The 19947-nt window shown below is 37.9% G+C and overlaps 1 pseudogene across 1 annotated transcript; it reads right to left on the bottom strand.

Moving 5' to 3' along the window:
- Positions 1-5836: 5836 nt before the first annotated feature.
- LOC149153689 (linoleate 9S-lipoxygenase 6-like) lies at positions 5837-11403 on the bottom strand (annotated as a pseudogene). The gene is made up of 9 exons (XR_016263333.1): positions 11244-11403; positions 10846-11132; positions 10190-10442; positions 9715-10089; positions 9521-9606; positions 9298-9405; positions 6836-7429; positions 6172-6748; positions 5837-6085 (listed from the first exon to the last, which is right to left on the bottom strand). The product of XR_016263333.1 is annotated as a linoleate 9S-lipoxygenase 6-like (transcript).
- Positions 11404-19947: the final 8544 nt, after the last annotated feature.

The raw sequence follows: 19947 nt of genomic DNA, 5'->3' as shown, positions 1-19947 counted from the left end.
GACTATGGGTCAGGGCTTAGCCCTATCCCTGTGGGCACAGCCCATAAAAAGTGCACCAGAGCATAACCGTCAACAGGGTAAAGTATAGGGGCCATCCCAGGGTCACATGACCCTTCATGCAACCGGGAGTGCAGAGAGCAGAGGGGCCAGCCCCAGGCCATATGTGGCCTCACATGACCTCACTTCCAGCAAAAAGGAGCATGCCCTGAATAAATATATCAACGTGGATTTTGGCACCAACCTCAGGTTCCGCAGGGTTCACATGACCATGTGGTAATAAGTTGGGGGTCAACTGACAGGAGCGGGCAGTTAGCCCCAACCCCCGAGCACGTATCTCCATACGACCTCAAATTTTGGAAACTGGGTGTTAGTGGACAGTTTAAATATCCGATAATTTCACCCTTCGAGTGGGATTGTAGGCCAAGTTTTTACACCAATTTCGGGTTTGGGGCACTCAAGCTAGGTTTGGGTCAAATTGGGGGACGGTTAGCTATGGGAAATTGGGAAAAACTTGTAACGAGCATAACTTTCCCAATTCTTAGCCAAATGAGAAGCAAAAAGAACTCAAATGGGGGTTTTTGACAGTTTTGGATCCATTGGAGACATTTGTTTTTCATTTTGAGCATTGAAAGCCATGAAAACACATATTTGAGAACTTAATGAAAAAGGCCATGCATTGGAAGTTGGACTAAGAGATGTAGCCCAAGAGAGGGGTGAACTCCTTTATCATGTTTGTTGTTATGTGTTTTTTGATATGGTATTTTATCTTTGTTTTGGCTATTAATTAAGTTTAAAAATAACTTGTTTATGTGAATCCATTACCCAAAACACATATAAATATTTCACTTGTAATTTGTTCAAATCTTCAAGTTTTCAATTATAGATTAATGAAGCATCAGGGCAAGGGAATTATCCTTTGTATTTCCTTCCTTCATGAGATAATGGATCATTGTAATCAGTGAGTCTCCAAATATAATAATATATTTGATGCCTTTATCTTTAGCAATGTGTAAACCTTATAGAAGACAATAAATTTCAGCTTGATTGTTAATTTTTCCTTCCCAGACCCCATGCAAATTTGTTCTCTATTATTCCTTCGAGATTGAGTAATATTCCTCCCCCTCCTGCCACCCCTATCATCAATAGTGGAAATTAGAAGACATGAAAATCAATCATCCAAAATCTCTTCTTTTGGACGCTATCAAGCAATTATGACTATACTCCCTTCATTGGTATGGAAAAAGAAAGGATGTTTGAGTAACTTAAAAGTTTGATATGTGGCATCAAACCAATGAATGATGATGTTACTTGTGATGTAACTTACCTTATTACATTGTATTCATGGACACTACATTTATGTTCAAGTTATTAGTTGTAGAGGAGGAAAGAGGCCTAGCTAAGTATTTCACAGAGTAAAGGATGTGATCATAAGTATTCTCTTTACAAGCATCACTTGAGAGAAGTAACATAATTCTTAGTTATTCGATTCACTCTAATTAAGAGAAGGAAAAGGGAGAAGGAACAAAAACAAATCTAATTAATCACCAAAAAAAAAAAATATTAAATAAATATCTAACTTGTTTCAAATGGGATTCCTGCCTAGGTCATGGAACATACATACCTTTGGAAAGAACAATGATCAAAGCCACTGTGTTGCCACTAATGGGAAATTGTTGACATGATGGTCCTCTCATGCATGATGGACTATTGATATCATTTGAAACAACAATTTATAACTTCTAACTTAGTTGTACCAACTACCCATGAAATTGTCCCAAGGTGTAATTGTTAAACTGTAGCAAGAAAAGGCTTCCATTGAATTGTGCCTTAGTCAAATGAAGAAATTTGAATTTCTACTTTAGCGGGATGAGTTTTCAGGTAGTTAGCAGGAGTGACGTGGCCAAATCACTCAATTGAGTCAGTCAATTCAATTTTGTGGGCTAGAAGTAGAGTTGTGTGCAATTTGTTGGGTAAGATATAGCTATCTAGAGGTGTTATCTTTAATGAAATTAAGTTATTTGAGCTCTATTCTAGAATAGAGTTAGTATGAGTTCAGTTGAGTAGTTGTAACTATTGTAAACTCAAGTAACTCTTAGTTAACTAGTCAATTTACTGAAAATAACCCTAGTCATCCATGCAATTTGAATTGCATAGTGAAGTTCAAAAGAAAAGGAATAATGTAATCATTATTGTATACTAGTGAGTGTAAAGTGTTTTCATGTAGTAAATGAGCTAATTTCCTTGGGTATTTCCCAAGGAAATACGAGGAAGAAGGAGACCTATTTTGGCTAAGTGTTTTCGCGAGCGGACTTAGGAGGAGATCAATATTACAATGCAGATTGAGCTTCAAGCATTGAAGCAGACATTGTAATAGATCATTGTTTTCATCTGATATAATAAAAATAGAGGAGGGGTTTTTCCCAGTTGGGTTCCCTAGTAAAAAGCATTGTGAATTGTGATTGAATGATTGCATGTGTTTCTATTGCCAGTTTTCCTTCCATGTAATTTAGTAGAAGAAATTTGTGTCTATTGATTTCATTAGCAGCGAGAAATTTCAAGTTATTTATACATTGTATCAAAGCTATTGAAAATTGCATATAAACTAGGTTCCTGATCATCTCTCAAATTAATTTCAAATAGCAGAGTTGTGGTGCATGTATTTCTTTAGTGCAAGAACAATGTTTCAATGGATTGAGGCTTGAGTACGCATTGGAGGTAACTTCAAATTTTTGTTCTTTGAAAGACAAAATGTAAGTTGTGTTGGATGACAATGGAGTATTAGAGTACACAAAAACATATATTCCAAAACTAGCAGCATCATATGCACATCACTTGGCTCAGTGGAAGAAAGATAATGAAAAATCCAAGAGGATTATCTTGGAGGGAGTCAAATACCATGTGGTTTTGAATTCAAAATGGAAAGGAGATTACTTTTGCGATGTGGAAAACTCTCATAGACCAATTTGAAAGTAGTAGTGATGCCAAGAAGCTAGCATTGAAAGATAAGCAGAAGAACATTCGAATGAATAAAAATGAAACTACTATTCAATACCTATCCAGATTCACTTAGGTGAGAGATGAACTTGGAGTTGAAGAGACTGTGCCACCATCTGAACTTGTGGGCTTAGCACTCCTTGGTCTTATGAAGTCCTATCATAGCTATCAGGATCCAGCTAATGGAAGAGACAAGCTGCAAAATTTGGAGATACTTTGGTCTAACTTGGTATAGGAGATTAGAAGAAACACTAGAGATGGAGTTAGATCCATAACTAATGATGAAGAAAACTTTTCTTTAGCAAGAAAAGGAAAGTAGGTCCAAGTCAAGGCAGAATCCAGCCAAAACCATGGCAAGGAGAAAGACCTCAGTAAAATTAAATGCTTTCACTATCATGAATATGGACATTATGCAACCAAGTGTCCACATAATAAATCCAATAAGAAGCCTACAACAACATCAAGAAGAGATGCTCTCACATCACAATTTGAGTTGAATTTCACCCTCATTACTTACATAGAAAGTATTGTACTAGGTAGTGTATGGTACTCAGACTCTAGTGCTTCATTTTATACAACATGAATTAAGGATTTATTCAATAGCCTAGACGAGAAGGACCAAAAATTACACATAGATCTTGAAGATTATGGAAGTTATAGTACTAAAGGGATTGGCATTGTCACTTTTAAGAGGGAGTCAAGCCCCCATATTCACCTAAAGAATGTAATGTATGTGCCTGGTCTGAATAAAATTCTTGTTTCTATAGTTGTACTTGAAGACCGAGGATATGATGTGGTGTTCAGTAAAGAGAAGGTTTATTTGAAGCATGTTGCTACTAGACAAGTAAAACAAATTGGTGTTAGAGTTAAAAATATCTACAAGCTAGAGGTGGATGGATGTGTTGCATCGAGTAGCAAGACAAAACATGTTTAGGGTTGAGATGTTAGAGAGCTCTGGCATAGGCGTGCGTGACACGTACACCATGGAGCTTTCAAAATAATGTAGCAGATCACCACTGGACTTCCAAAATGCACCCTTGATCAACATGATGTTTGCAGGGGACGAACTCTTGGAAAATATGTTAAATCCTCCTTCGAGGGACAAGATAGAAAAGCTAGAGCCATATTGGAGCGAGTTCACTCATATGTAGGTGGACCGTTTTCCACAGTCCCAACTGCAAAGCACATGTATTATGTGATATTCATAGATAATTTTTCCCACAAATGTTGGATCTATTTTATGAAGAAGAAAGATGAGGTTTATTCAAAGTTTGTTGAATTTAAAGCCTTAGTTGAAAATGAGACTGGAAAGAAAATTAAATCCCTGAGAAGTGATAATGGAGGAGAGTATGTGTCTAATGCCTTCAAAGAATTATGTGCCAAGGAGGGTATTAGAAGGGAGTTGATTACACCCCACAACCCATAGCAAAATGGGGTTACAGAGAGGAAAAATAAAAGTATTGTAGGAGCCACTAGAGAAATGTTACATGACCAAGGGTTGCCACTATCCCTATGGGTCAAAGCTTGAAATACAGTTGTTTACTTGCAGAACAAGAGTCCTCACAAAATTCTTGGAATGATTTCACTTGAAGCGAATTTCACTGGGAGGAAGCTAGATGTCTCCCACTTTCGTATTTTGGATCCATAGTCTATTGTCATGTCTCCAAAAATAGCAAGAAAATGTTGGATCCCACTACAGAAAAGGGGATATTTGTGGGCTATTCTGGGACACCTCATATTTACTGCCTATACACGCCCTCACTCAAGATGATTGTTATGAGGAGGGATGAGATATTTGATGAGGAGAAATACGCGAGGAGTTCTCTGGAGGAAGAGATGAGCATACCACGAGAGGAGGAGCTTCTAGCTCCAAAGGAGGAGCCTCAGTCAGATCCACAAAGTGATATCTTACTCAAAGTCAAGAGGACATTCCAGGAGGATGATGTGGAGCAGCCACATGTGGAGGACCAAAGATTAGACCGAGTAGAGGCACCCACTCACAAAGAGCCTTCCAGAGAAGGGAGGAAGAGGAATGGGATGGTTGACAAGTTGGTGCAGGAAGCTTGGGAGCAGGTTGGAACTCCTAGCTCCTTGTGCAGACATAGGAGATCACCAGATATATAGGATATATGGCACTCGTGATAGACTTGATAGATTCTGAACCATCTTCTTTTGAAGAGTTTGTTTCGCAGCAGGTGTGGGTATATTCCATGGTGGAGGAGTATAACTCCATCTTGAAGAACAATGTTTGGTAAGTGGTGCCCAAACCTGAGAACAAGTCAATTGTTGGTTCCGAGCTGCTCTATAAGGTGAAACATATGATATATCAAAAAGTAGGTGTAAGATGTGAGAATTTTATGCATCAAGGAGCAGGTGCAAGGTTTAGAAGCATGTGCAATGTTGCAATTTCAATAACATAGTAATGGTGCATAACATGAAGTGTTGCCATTGGAATAAGACTTAAAGGATAGTTGGTCAGGGTGTCAGCCCTGTTGGGGAAAGCGGGTTGGACTTCAAAACGTCAAAATTTCCCTGTTGGGGAAAGCGGGTTGGACTTCAAAACGTCAAAATTGTAACCAAATTGCAGATTGAATTACGAAATAAAATGAAGATAAATATATAGGATTCAATTGGAATACCTCCACAGGATCCGAAAGGTTCGAATTCCTATATATCAAATATAGATATTAATAATCATGGATGGCTAACACACATATAAACAGTCATGAATTACTAATATCTTTATTTATTAATTGATGGATTTCAACGCACCATCTGTTATTTAACATACATATGGCATTATGAAATAATGCCTTAGAATAAAACTAATATTGTTTAACAAATCACATTGTAATTACTAATGACCCATTTTTATTTTAACGGCGCATAGAGTAAATTAAATAGCAGTGCTGTTGGGAATTCCCATGCCAGTAATTCCTCCTTTGGGAGTCAGATCCGAGGTGTTTGGATAAAGCAAAGTATAGGGAACCTTGGCCGGACCAGACCTGTTCTTCAATATTTCTGCATTCAGGTTTCTTTCTGTTATATTCTTCTCTATCTCCTTCAACTTTGTTCCGAAACGTTCAAAAGCCTCTATCACACGTCCATCATCGCTCCATTCATTCGTGGCTCTCTGCCCCAAATATACCAGAACTTTGTTCCGAAACGTTCAGAAGCCTCTATCACACGTCCATCATCGCTCCATTCATTCGTGGCTCTCTGCCCCAAATATACCTCGTCTGTTGAATGCCTCGACAGGATTTCTATGAGGGCTATACCAAGGGTTGTTTGAAATGGGTTACTTAGAGTTCTAAGGATAGCCAAGTCCGGATTCTCCACCAGCTCTGAGAATTCTTGGGACCCTTCTTCCGGGATTAACCTTCTGCTGATGGTGGGCCGATTTGGCATGTATCCTGCGTATGGGTATTGCCCGAAATTAACTGCAGCGTGAAGAGCAGAGGCCACCCATATGATTGTTGTTATTGCTTTTTCAACATCTTTCACGTTGTCCATGCTGTACCACCATGTCTCGTCCTTCTTGTCTCCGTGACCAACATTTCTGATTTCATCCCACCATGCTTGAAGCTCTGTATCAGATTTCACTGTATCGTCACTCTGGTAGTACAAGGACAGGTACTCCTTAACCCATGAATCTATTGCGAACCATATCTCCAATCCATCCACAGCATAAGGGTAGTCTTCGATCATCAGCTTCAGCTCGTAGCGCATTGATGAGTCCATCACCGCCATACCCCTGTCAAATTTTGAGTACATATTAATCAAAATTCAAATGGATGACACAGATCGAGATTAGATTTTAGGCAGTATTGATTATGATTACCTCTTAAGGAGATCTGCAGGCAACCGTTGTTCGTCAAATCTCCAGTCCTTGTATGCTACCGCGGACATCTCCATGGCATACTTTCCAGGAAACACGGTTCTTTCAAAAATGGCTCCGCCATTTATAAGAATTTGGGGAGCCAGAGCGTTGATGTTCATGGTGTCCCGGAAATGGGGGCTCAGTAGCTTATACACGGGATGCTTCACACTCAGATGTCGGTTGGTAGCGATGACAAATGGCTCCGTGACTGCGTGAGTCTTAAGCCTGAAAAAATCCCACCATGACTCAGTCGGGACTGATAAGCTGATGGTAACCAGAATAATTAACGGCTACGTAGGCCTTGGCGAGCTGCCATAAAGCTCCTTCTGCGCCTTCCTCTGATGGAGTAAACACCTTACGAACACTTTCCGGACGTTGATCTGAAGGGGGTAGGCTCAGCTCGATTGCGACTGGTTTTAATGTGCCATCCTTTTTAAGGAACAGAATTGTGCGAGAAGCATATATCTTAGTGGTCGGCAGAGCGTTTATTCGGTTCACATAAGGCATGAAGACATCATGGTGGTCCAGAATGAACAGCCTGTTGTCCTCCATACTCTGAACATACGTCGTATCATATAAATTTATAAATACAAAATAATAGTTTCATATAAATTTATAAATACAAAATAATAGTTTCATATACAGCTGCCCATAGATAAGAGATATATCATATTAATTTGTAACGACAAAGATAAGAGACATATGATATTAATTTATAAATACAAAAGGGATCAAAAACTTAGGAATATAAGATTTTTAATAATTTAATATACACATTTACAACGATAAGAGATATATTTTTTTAATTGAAGTTTGACCTAAATAGTTTTTATCTAGTCATGAAGTTAATATATTCATGGTGGTTATCCATCATTGATTTATATTTTTTTTAATTGAAGTTTGCCTTAAATCATTTTTATTTATTGTTATTTATTCATAATTTAATTTTAGTTCCTATTTATTATTAATAATTGTATTTTTATTAAATTATATTTTATTTAATTATAATGTTCATTTATTTATGGGGTTATGGGTTATTGATTTATCATTTTCATTGAAATATTATGATATAAGAAAAGACCCTTGAACAAGGTTAATTATTAAACTTTATAGAGGTGTACATATTTTATTTCCTTTTAGATCTGAACTAGTGATATTTCATCCAATGGTAGAGAGTATTGTTTCATCCAAATAATGGTAGAGAGTATTGTTTCATCCAATGACTTTAAGCATTATTGTAATAGGTTCTGGATAAAGCATGCGAAGATGATACCCCTGAGCAGATCTAGAAAAGATGAATTGCATTATCATGGACATGGTGAGAAGCATCTCAAATTTAAGATTGGAAAAACATTTTTATGTAGAACCAGTAAGGATAGCTTGTTCCTTATCATCACCCATTATAGCTCTGGATGGTGGCATTCATGAGGAAGATTGGTATAAATTATTTTCATCTGAATTTTTTTTTTTATTTATTATTATTATTAGTATGCATAATCCTAAAGAACATAGGACCAAGTTAATGTATATAAATAATGTTTAAATTCGGGATTTTTAGGGTATTTAGGGTAAACTCGACTCATGCATAGAGTCAATTTACCTGAAGTTTACCAATTTTAGTGACTTATGGTTTTGTCTATGATATTTTCACATTATGTAGTCTATTTAAAAGCATGATAAATTCATTGTAAATTGTTACTCAAGTCATTATAAAAACATGGTAAAAAATAAAATATATTCTAAAAACTGTCCAAATTTTTTTAAGTAAATCACTTAAATTGTTTTATATCAATTTTTCATAATTTCCTATATATTTATCAAATTAATATATTTTAATATTTCTCCTTTTCTTAACTTTATATGTATTTATAAAATATATATATATATATATATATATATATATAGATATTTTAATATTTCTGTTTCGCATAACAATTTTAAAGTTATTATTAATCTAAATGCAAAAGTGATGATATATAAAAGGTTTTGTTTGTGGAAAAGCTTCCTATTGATTTAATAATTCATAGGTGAAGTGGCTAGGAATCTGTTTGAGTGAAAAAAACCAGATTAATTTATATATTAATATTTTTAATTTAGGTGGATGTTTCACTGACTTGTCAAAGTATCATTTGATATAAAGATTATATTTTTTTAATCGTAAATAGTTACTCCATTGAAATATGGCATATTCATTGGACGGTGCTGTAAATATTTGTTACCATTCTGCTTGCGATGAATTTCATTTATGTTTTTTATAAATATTATATTTTGTTTCAAATCGACAATAGTTACTCCATTGAAATATGGCATCTTTATTCTACTGTACTGTAAATATTTGTTACGATTCTGGATGCAATGAATTTCATTTACAGAATTACAGAAGTAGAATCAGATTAAGAAACAAGTATACGGTTGGATGATACCTGCTCTACTGTTAGCCCATCGAGATTCTTTTGTATATGTGAATCCGTAATAGAACTGATCTGAGAACCATATATCTTTGGGTCCAGTTTACTTCTCGGAGGAAAACTCTGTCAATTCAATCATTCATAACATGAAAACAATGTGAAGTTAGCATAACTAAAATATCAAACGAGGTTCCATATATTGATAATGGCAGGGAGGGGCCAGCTGTTTGCTAATTACTTGAAGTCTCTGTATAACAACAGGATCGACAGCGGCCAGCATCTGGCGCGCAAACTCTTCGTCTGTCCTCCACGCAAATTCGTCAGCTGTGTCCATTCATTCCATAATTTGTATCAATTTCAATTAAAATCATGTCGATTAAATTTAATGCAGAATAAGAACATGAGGGGAACATTTTAGAAGAAAGTACTGACTGGCAATAACTTGAGGACGCGGATACTTGAGCAACTTTTCGCCGTCTGTTGTGAGAAACTGCTTGAGCAATTGTTGGCCGTCTGTTGTGAGGAACTTGATGAGCTCAGGAGGAATGAGACTCGTGATAGCGTCCAGAACTGGGTTGTCGGGCATCTTTATCCCATCGGAGTAGAGCTTCACAATGTCTTCAAAGGAATCGAATTCGTTGGGTGTTGGATCCAACAGAGATTGGAGCTCTGGTATCAGGAAGTGGACGACTGACTTGAGGGCAGACGCCAAGAAATCAGACATTTTCAGATGCCCAAAACGTTCATCTCTGGGAACGTAGATGTCAAGGCTCGTGTACAATGGCAATCTGCTTTCGGTAGCGGGGTCTGTAATGCCACAAAATCAACGAATGCCGCACAATTAAGCAATTGAGAGGGGACATAGGGATTGTGTTGTTTTATAGATCGGCACTACAAATGAACTAACCTGTTTTTGTAGGAGGGCTGCACGTTCTGCCCCTCCGCGGGTATGGGAACTGTTGAGACCCTCCCAGCACTGGTCGGCTGAGCTCCACACTCTTGTCTGGGTTTCCGAGATCATTGTAGAAATCGTAGTCATACACTCTGTCCCTCTGCTTCCTCCCAGGCTCTGCCATTTCATCGTATTCGCCTCTCAGCTTTCTCAGTTTATCATTCCTCAGTTTTATGAGCGCCGGAGGACAATTCGAAGGGAGATAGCTCTGCAGATGACAGTAAAACACGGTTAGTAGCACATAATTTCGTCAGTTCCATTCAAAACATTGTACTCGATCTCAGAGATGTGATCAATGTAAGGGTAGTTTGCTTACACAACTCATGCTTTTGTTCAGGCTATTTGGCTCTAATGTATTTTATTTAAAGGTAAAACGATGCCATGTTTTATAAGTAGGTAAAATGATTTCAGCTGAATTTTGTGAGTGATTTTAAATAGGTTACATTTTACATGGCAAAACCATGAATTCTTATACACCTTGATCTGGACATACACTTAGACTTCTAAAACTGTTGATAACTTCACCCATCAAATTTACCTAAACCACTCTAACAATCAATCAGGAATTACACATAACACTACATATCTAATCTACACATAACACTACATACCCGATTAGAGAAAAAGATACGGCATGTATTCTCTGCGGAGGCGGGATACACCCACGAGTTGCAGTCGAAATGAACGTTGCCAAGATGGGGAACTTTAAGCGTGAGTGAGTTGAGGAAGAACTCATCATGATGCGAATTAGTGATGAGGACAGCTCCAGGGGGTCCGAAGTCGGAGTCCCAATCAAAATCGATACTATACGTAGTCTGGCCTGTAACGGCCAGTCTTTCAGGGGTAGAATTCCAGTTTCGGAGAAGCGCTTTTTCGCTAAACTTTCCATTTCCACTGTCTGCAGATGAATTTTCGAACAGCTTGCATATTAAATTATAGAAAATTGGGTGAATCAAAAGGAAAAAGCAGCTTGAGGATTGAATCTATATGAAGGGAAAGCAGCACCCACTGGAATCGATTTGAGATGTGCTGACGAGCTGGAATGAAACTGCCTTCCGAATCAGCTCGCTGTCTGCACTGAAATCTAAAACATTTTTCTCTTGTAGCACCACAGACCCTTCAATTTTCTTTTGCTGTCCAGACGTAAAGGCCTCTGCAAGTTTATCCATGATGGATGAATGAATTGAAATATTGCAGCAAGTACCCTAACTGGAAGAATGTCAAGGGGGGATGTAATTGGAATGATAGTTTCTGCCGAGGAAGCGATGCAACAGAAAGATATGATCCATTGTATACTGTATTGTACGCGGGATGCTGACGCTCTGCGATATATCTTGGACACCCACCTAGTACCTACTGCGATGTGGTTTAGGACAGTTTAACGGTTTAGGACTTTTATGCCATCTGCATGACAAGTTCAAAGCGTTAAAAGTGACAAGTTCGAAGGGTTACGCCTCGTAGTGCAGTAATAGATGTTGGGATCAGTCACGTAAGGGCAGGGTTCCATGATTTAGGCAAAAAAATATTTGGCGATATTTGAGTGGCCGAATTATTTAATATTTTATTTTTTTAAGTGCAGTAGAAATAGAAATAGATTCAGCCAGGGATAGTTAACTTTCTGAAGCTTTACGGTTGTAATTTAGATTTTCATTTAAGAAATTTTGGAGTGTTTTGAAGATACTCAAAACTTTACGGCTGTAATCTAGATTTCCAAAAACTTTGCCGTTTAACACTACACATTATTTGTTACAATTGACTCTGTGTTAGGTGCATGTTTTTTTAATTATTTTATTTTGTGTTGTGATGTTTTCGGGAGTCATCGCAATCATGTTTTATTGTATCCACGTTTCGAACCAACTTCTGTGGTAATGTAATTATAGTTAAGGAACTATGGTTATATTCTAATCCAAGATTAATGGATTGAGAGGATTAGAGAGAGAGATCATTGTATGGTATGGTTTTTATCTTTGGTGGTTTCATGGCACATGGTTTTGAGGTACATGGTAATGTAATTATAGTTAAGGAACTATGGTTATATTCTAATCCAAGATTAATGGATTGGAACAGGAGCACGAGCAGGAGGGCGAGCAGGAGCACGAGCAGGAGGGCAAGCAGGGGTTTGAGCACAGGAGGGCAAACAGCAGTGGCGAACAGGGGAGGAGTGTAGAAGCAGAAGGGGCGAAGCAGGAGCACGAGCAGGAGGGCGAACAACAGCGGCGACCAGGGGAGGAGCGTGAGCAGGAGCGACGAGCAGGGGAGGAGCGTAGAAGCGGAAGGGGTGGAGCAGGAGCACGAGCAGGAGGGCGAGCAGGGGTTTGAGCGCAGGAGGGCGAACAACAGCGGCGAGCAGGGGAGGAGCGTGAGCAGGAGCGGCGAGCAGGGGAGGAGCGTAGTTAGTTTTGTTCTGGCTCCATCTTCTGGTCTTTTAGTTTTCTCTAAGCGGGGGCGAGGTGGCTCCCCTTGCCGCCTCTGCCCCCGACGACGCCTCTGCTCCGGTGGGTCTTCTCCTTCTCGGCGGCAGTTAGGTTTTTCTGGCCACGGCATATCCTTTGGAGCGTTGAGGGAATAGCGGTGCTTCTGCCCTATTTCGTGCCGCTTCTATGGAGGTCTCCGTTGGTCTTTTCTGCAGGCAGATGCGGATGATTGTGGCAGCGTTCTTCCTCTGTTTCTCGTCTGATTCGGGTGGAGAGTTTGAGGGGGCGGGGAAGGAGTGGCTTCTTTTGCTGCTCTCTTCCTCATTTCGTGCCTCTCCTTCCATATTGGGCGGACAGATCTTGTTGCTCTTTCTTCAGATGCTTATCTGCTTGGTTTTCTGGTGCCTCTTCTGCACCTTATAGATGGGTTGCCTTGTCTGGGGGGCAATATTAGCCCTTCGGGGCTTTATTTGGGATCTGTTTTCGCAGATTTGCAAGTGGCTCGGTCCACGTTTCTGCATATGCTTCATGCATTTGCTCTATGTAATCTTCTTATATCACTGTTTTTGCATATGCTTCTTGCATTTGCTCTATGTAATCTTCTTATATGAATATATTACGCTTTTTCTTCTCAAAATATATATATATATATATACAATTTTATATATATATATATATATATATATATATATATTATTTGAAGATTATATGAACATAAATTAGTTAACATAGATCTTTAAATAGTTTATTTAAATATTTTTGAAAAATATAAGATTTAAACATCTTACTTACACATTTTTTTACTTCTAATTATTTTACAATATTTTCATTTCTTTATTATAACTTACATTGTTTTTCAATTTAGAACATAATTTTTAATTTCTATTTTTATTTTAAAAAAGAACAGACCTATAAACACCCTTATAGACTACTCAAATATTTATCTCTTACCATCCCTATTATTAACATTAAATGATCAATAATGGTTTCTTGCATTTCTCAACTAATCATTTATAGCTTACCATCCCCATTAAATGATCAATTGTGGCCCATTTCTCAACTAATCATTTATAGCTTACCATCCCCATTAAATGATCAATTGTGGCCCATCTATTTTTCCAACCACAAATCTGTCTTTGCCTTGGAGAATCAATAGTTGCTATTCATTTTCCAAACTCAAAGTTTCTCCAAATACTTTCAACAATGTTAAAGCTATCATCTTCCAAATACTTTCACCAGTTTTATCTCTTACCATCCCCTTAAATGATCAATAGTGGCCAATCTATTTTTCCAACCACAAATCCGTTAAATCTGGCGCGCAAACTCTTCGTCTGTCCTCCAGGCAAATTCAACCGAAATACATGAAAACAAGAAGAAGCCATAGTCAATTTTCTAGTGTGCAAAGGTGCGTGCGTTCCTGAAACTTCGTTTAAGTCACGTGTGTATAGATATATACCGTCGTGGCCCATAGGAACACCGCACTTTTAACGTGAGATATATTAATTGACTGTTACCAACTTCAAGTCCGTTCTGTTCTTGATCGCTCATTCACATCGGCAAGGGCTAACCAGCCATATATTGAGTCTTAAATGCTGGGCCAGCTATGTATGTGGTGCACGTCTGGATAGCATACATAACCATGGATTCAGATCTCCGGCGGCCAGCGTGTGTTTCCGGTGGAGTGTGCCGGACCCACCAACCGTGGGCCCGCCCCGTCTCGAAACTTAAATTTGCTGCCTCCTTCCGGGCTTCGAGTTGAATCGACTGCAAGTACAAGCTCCAAACGCATTAATGATTATTCATTTGAATTTTGAAAACTCGCCCCGCCTAAACACTGAAATTTGGATTTCAAATTTGGGGATGGCTAAATCAGTTTCATTCCTGCAAAGCATAAGGAGCCGCGTTCCCTTATCAAGATGTGCTCAAGCGGAGATTGAAGAATATAGTTCCCATCCCTGGTGCGTCTTGATCCTTCATGTGACTTACTCTTAAAATCACAGTGACATATGTTACCGTAATGACAAAATGTAAGTTGGATTTTGTTAATGGATGCAGGAATTACAATTATGGACCGGCGGGGCAGGACATTGGCTTCGACGGGCTGAACAACCCAGAGAAGGTGGGGCAAGACGCCACCATCTCGTTCAAGACGGCTGTGTGGTTCTGGATGAAGAACAGCGACTGCCATTCTGCCATAACCTCCGGGCAGGGTTTCGGTGGAACAATCAGAGCCATAAACGGCGTGGAGTGTAACGGTGGAGGCGGTGGGCAGGAGAAGATTAGAGTGAATTACTACCAGACATTCTGTAGCCAGTTGGGGGTGGATCCCGGAACTAACATCTCCTGCTAAAAATCTATTTTCATGGCCACGAGTAGAAAATGTGAGTAAGTCTATGCCGAACTGGTGAATATAAGTTGCGCTGCAGCACCTCGTGCCCCTCGGGGCATGCTGGTACATGCCGTTACATTGTTATCTTCATCTTGGTCATCATGTTTAAATTTATCGTTCAATCTTCGACTCTTTCCGTTTCTATGTATTTTTTGTCTCGTAAATATACGACAATAAGTTGTCACATAGTTTTGAGATCTTACTTCAAATAAATTCACATGTAAAGTTAAAGCATAAAACCGAGTAATGTTTAATATATATTTTCACATATAAAATTAAATATCAATTTATAATGTATAATTTAATTTTTATATTCAAAAATAATAATTTTAAATTATATTTTATATTAATATTAAAAATAGTTATTTGTTATCTATTTTAATAAAAAAAATGATAGGATGATTTGATCAATTTCATATAAACAATTCATATTATTTTACTAAGTACAACAACAATTTTATAAATGTTGCCAAGGCTAGTTTAATAACACCTTTTCAAAAATTAATCTAAATAGCTACTAGGCCAAGAATCTTTACTACTTTTGTAAGTTCCTTCAACATGTTATTTTAAAGAAATTAAAACTGAGACATAATTATATAATATTTAATCTAATATATTTTTATCATTCTAATACATCAATATGAATTATAACCAAGGCAACATAGTTTATCTATTGAACTTTGAAAGGTATGAACTAGCTAGGACATAGTCATACAATATTGCTAATAACCTCATACTTATAATATCTACACTTTTAAATCAAAATCCTAGAATCATACTATATTTCACTTTCCAATTGTATTAAAAACTTCCAATTTTATTGAACCATATTAAAAATAAAATATATTTGAAAATTTAAAGATTGCAAATTTAAAAATGACAACAAATATATATATATATATATATATATATATATATATATATATATTAAATGTCACTTTGATATAACCTCCCATATATATTTTCTACACTTATTTACTTTGAATAATTAAATAATTAGAAAACATTTTTATATTTATAAAATAATATCAAATTCAATGTTTTGAAATATTCTCCAATAGAATATACTTGGCTTCTACCCTAAGCAATTGTAATGAATGCGATGAGAAAAAACACTAAAAATCCTTCAAATTAAAAAAAGTATATCTCACTCGGTTATTTTAATATTATATATGTTAATATTATTTAAAATATGTAAATTTTTATTTTTAATATATATATATGTAAATTCTTATTTTTAATATATATATAGTTATAGTTATAGTGGTATTAATAATAAATCTACTAAAAAAACCAAAAAAAACATGAAATGCTAGTTTTTATATAAATATTATTTCCAAAATAAAAGTCTTCATAAGACATTTACAGGGAATTGGTTTTACAATAAGAAAAGTTTTTCAATAAAACTTACTTTATTTACAAAAGTGTGTTTCAATAAAGTTGACTTTATTTACAAAAGTTCTTTTATAATTATGCAGAATTAAAAAAGGTGCTTTATAGAATTGAGCAAAATAGTCCTATACAAAATAGTTTTCCCTGATTAATATAGTGTTTCATATAGGTAAGAAGTCAAAAATTTTAAAATAAAGTATTGAGTAGAGTTGTGGAATTCGCGTTGAGATAAATTTTGAGAGACACTTCACTTCGGTGTAAAGACAAAAACAGGTTCATATATTGATTGCCATTTATTTTTTTTGAATTATAAGTTATAATTTTAAGCATGTTGTGATCAGTTGCTCCATAGCTCCATAACAACTGAGCTCCATAGCTTTCAAGGTCTTGCCAACGTCTACCACAGGTTCATGTTTGGGTTCTCTCATATACCTTGGCCTTTGAATCAAGTCAACAAGGTAGGAGCGAAAGAAAATTTATTTTGGTCTGAATCCCAACAAAAGGCGTTTGTCGAATTGAAGCATCGCCTCTGCTCTGCACTAGTGCTCACATTACCAGAACTGTAACAACCTTATGAGATCGAGACAAATTCCTCCGACTATGCTATTGGTGCAGTTCTTACCTAGCAGGGGCATCTAGTGGCATATCACAGTGAGACACTTTCATACACATTTCGAAAGTATCCCACCTATGACAAAGAGATTTATTCCATTGTGTAGGCCTGCCGACAATGTAAGAATTACATTCTAGGGAAGGAAACAATCATCCACATAGACCACCGACCCTTGCAATTCATACAGACACTGATCACCGGTCATGGCATTGACCACTATGCTTGACTCTTGTGGGAACAAAGCTGTGAGGTGGCCACATCTTTACAAGAGCAATCCAGAATTCAGAAATGCATACCAGATGCTCCTGGAAGGAAAGCAAGTTCCAAATTTTCACGTCCAGGATGCGTAGTTATGCCACCTGGGACACCTCTATGTTCCTTCAACATAGTGTGCTAAGATGATTTGGGAGGTGCACTATAGTCGGTTCGTTGGACATTTCGGGGTAGAGAAAATAGTTGCAGTGTTACAAAAGTATTTTTGTTGGCCGAACCTTCGACAGGATGTTGGGAAGTACATCAAATCCTGCACTGCCTGCGCCATTGCCAAACCGACCATCAAGAAGCAAGGCCTATATACTCCTCTGCCTACTCCTAGTCAACCTTGGGAATCCATCTCCATGGATTACATGTCAAGCCTTCCTTTTACTAAGCATGGCAATGACTGCGTTTTCATGGTCGTCGACAAATTCTCTAAGATGGTCATTCTGGCAGCCTGCAAGAAGAGTATCACTGCAGAATCCACTGCGAAGCTCTTCTTTGAATGAGTGTGGGTACATTTTGGATCCCACAGTGCATTATCTTAGACCGGGACAACATTTTCCTAAGTACATTTTGGTCAAGTCTATGGTTGATGTTGTATACCAAGCTCACTAAGTCCACGAATTTCCACCACCAAACTGATCGCCAAACAAAAGTTGTCAATAGGATGATTGCAGACATTCTGCGTATTTACAATTCAAAGAATCCACGCACATGGGATGAAAGGCTCCCCTTTGTCCAACACTGCTACAACAGAGCTCTCCATAGTTCAACTGGCCACACCCCCTTTCAGGTGGGGTTGGGATTCCGGTCACTATGTCCCATTGATGTGGCCATACCATTTGCGGCTACTCAAGCAGATTTGACTCATGTCCAGTTCGAAGCTGATAGGGCTAACGACTTCATTGGGTGCATTCAGCACATCCTCCAGCAAGTCCATGACATATTGGACAAAGCCAATGATAAATACAAGCAATTTCATGATCAACATCGGGTGCCACACAAGTTCCATATGGGCGAAAAATTTTAGTTACATTTGCAGAAGGAGTGCCTTGTTGAGCCCCACCGAAGGCTTCACACACTCTGATATGGGCCTTACCCCATCAATAAGGTTTTAGGGGACAATGATTTCGAGCCCAACATTCCAACATTCCTTGGCCTACACCTAGTGTTCAATGTGAACTGCCTTTGACCATACTTTCCACCATTACTGGACAAATCAAACATTGCAGAGCAATTCACACCAACAGAGTTAAAACCAAACTACATGGAACAGGCGACAAATGATCGGATCATGGACACATAGATCAAGAACACCCACCAGCAGAAGATCCAACTATATCATGTTATCAAAGCTTACCAATTCCTGCACCAAGGCAAGTGGTTTAGTAAAAGTTTCCCCATCTCATTGAGGCACTGAAAACAACAGGGACAATTTCTTCCTAAGGGGGGAGGACTAGTCCAGGTGGATATTGGTGGCCACCTGCCTGTTCCATTTGGACCCCCATTGTTGTCTCCTTTCAATTTCCTTAATTGTAACACACTTACTATTTCTGGAAGTTTTTCGGGTCCTAAACTTCCGAAGCCGTTTTGAGGGACTAAAAGACGCCAAGGCAAGTGGCTCACTAGGGACCAAGTTTAGCAGAAGTTTCCCCATCTCATTGAGGCACTGAAAACAATGGGGACCATTTCTTCCTAAGGGGGGAGGACTAGTCCAGGTGGATATTGGTGGCCACCTGCCTATTCCATTTGGACCCCCATCGTTGTCTCCTTTCAATTTCCTTAATTGTAACACACTTACTATTTCTGGAAGTTTTTCCGGTCCTAAACTTCCGAAGCCGTTTTGAGGTACTAAAAGATGTTTTTAGGGAAACCGAAGAGACGGAAGAAGTCTCAAACCATTTTTTTCAGCCTCCTCTTCAACATCTTTGAAACGAGATATTATGATAGTCAAATGGAGTTAGTATGCCAAAGTTACAACCTTGGGAAGTTGATGTACTGATTTACCCCAATGGGCCCACAATTTTAACGCTTCATCTCCTAGAGTTAGGTTTCTAGATGTTTAGGGGTTTCCATTGTTTCTCAATAATAAATAGGCATTTGAGCCTCATTGTAACATAGTTCGAAGGCATGTACCCGCCACATCTTTTCTCAGAGATAAGCTACCATCATTCGAGCTAGTTTATTTCCATTTCTGTATGTAAGCATATTTCGTTTCTTTGATATTAATGAAATGAAGTTTTTTTTTTTTTTGCTGCTGCATGTATACGTTTATGTGTATATCTGTATTTTATTGCGCTCCTGCATAATTCTGGATCACACATCCACAAAAAGATTCCAAGATTTGTTGAAAAATGGTATTCATTGAAAAGGTAAACATGTGGATTGGTTGAAAGTAGTGGTTGTGTCACACCTTTCTTCCCACACGCGAGACCTTCTTTTTCTCGTGCAATTTTTTTCTTCAGGTTTTTATATTTTTTGTTGCGCATCAGTTTTTATCTATTTTAACTGTTCATATCTTTGTGGTTGCAGGTCGGGAATGACTATGGTGGCTTCACTAGAAATTTCATTATACGTGACCCCGACCTTCTAGATGTTAGGTCAGGAGTAGGATTAGCTGCATCTTAGTTTCCCTTTCTTGCACTCA

The sequence above is a fragment of the Pinus tabuliformis genome, chromosome 9, assembly GCF_031772625.1.
Source record: "Pinus tabuliformis cultivar Carrire ecotype Pingquan chromosome 9, CPIR1, whole genome shotgun sequence".
In the NCBI taxonomy this organism is placed as follows: Eukaryota; Viridiplantae; Streptophyta; class Pinopsida; order Pinales; family Pinaceae; genus Pinus; species Pinus tabuliformis.
The sequence above is the reverse complement of the archived record's forward strand: the minus strand, read 5'-3'. Positions and strand labels throughout refer to the sequence as shown.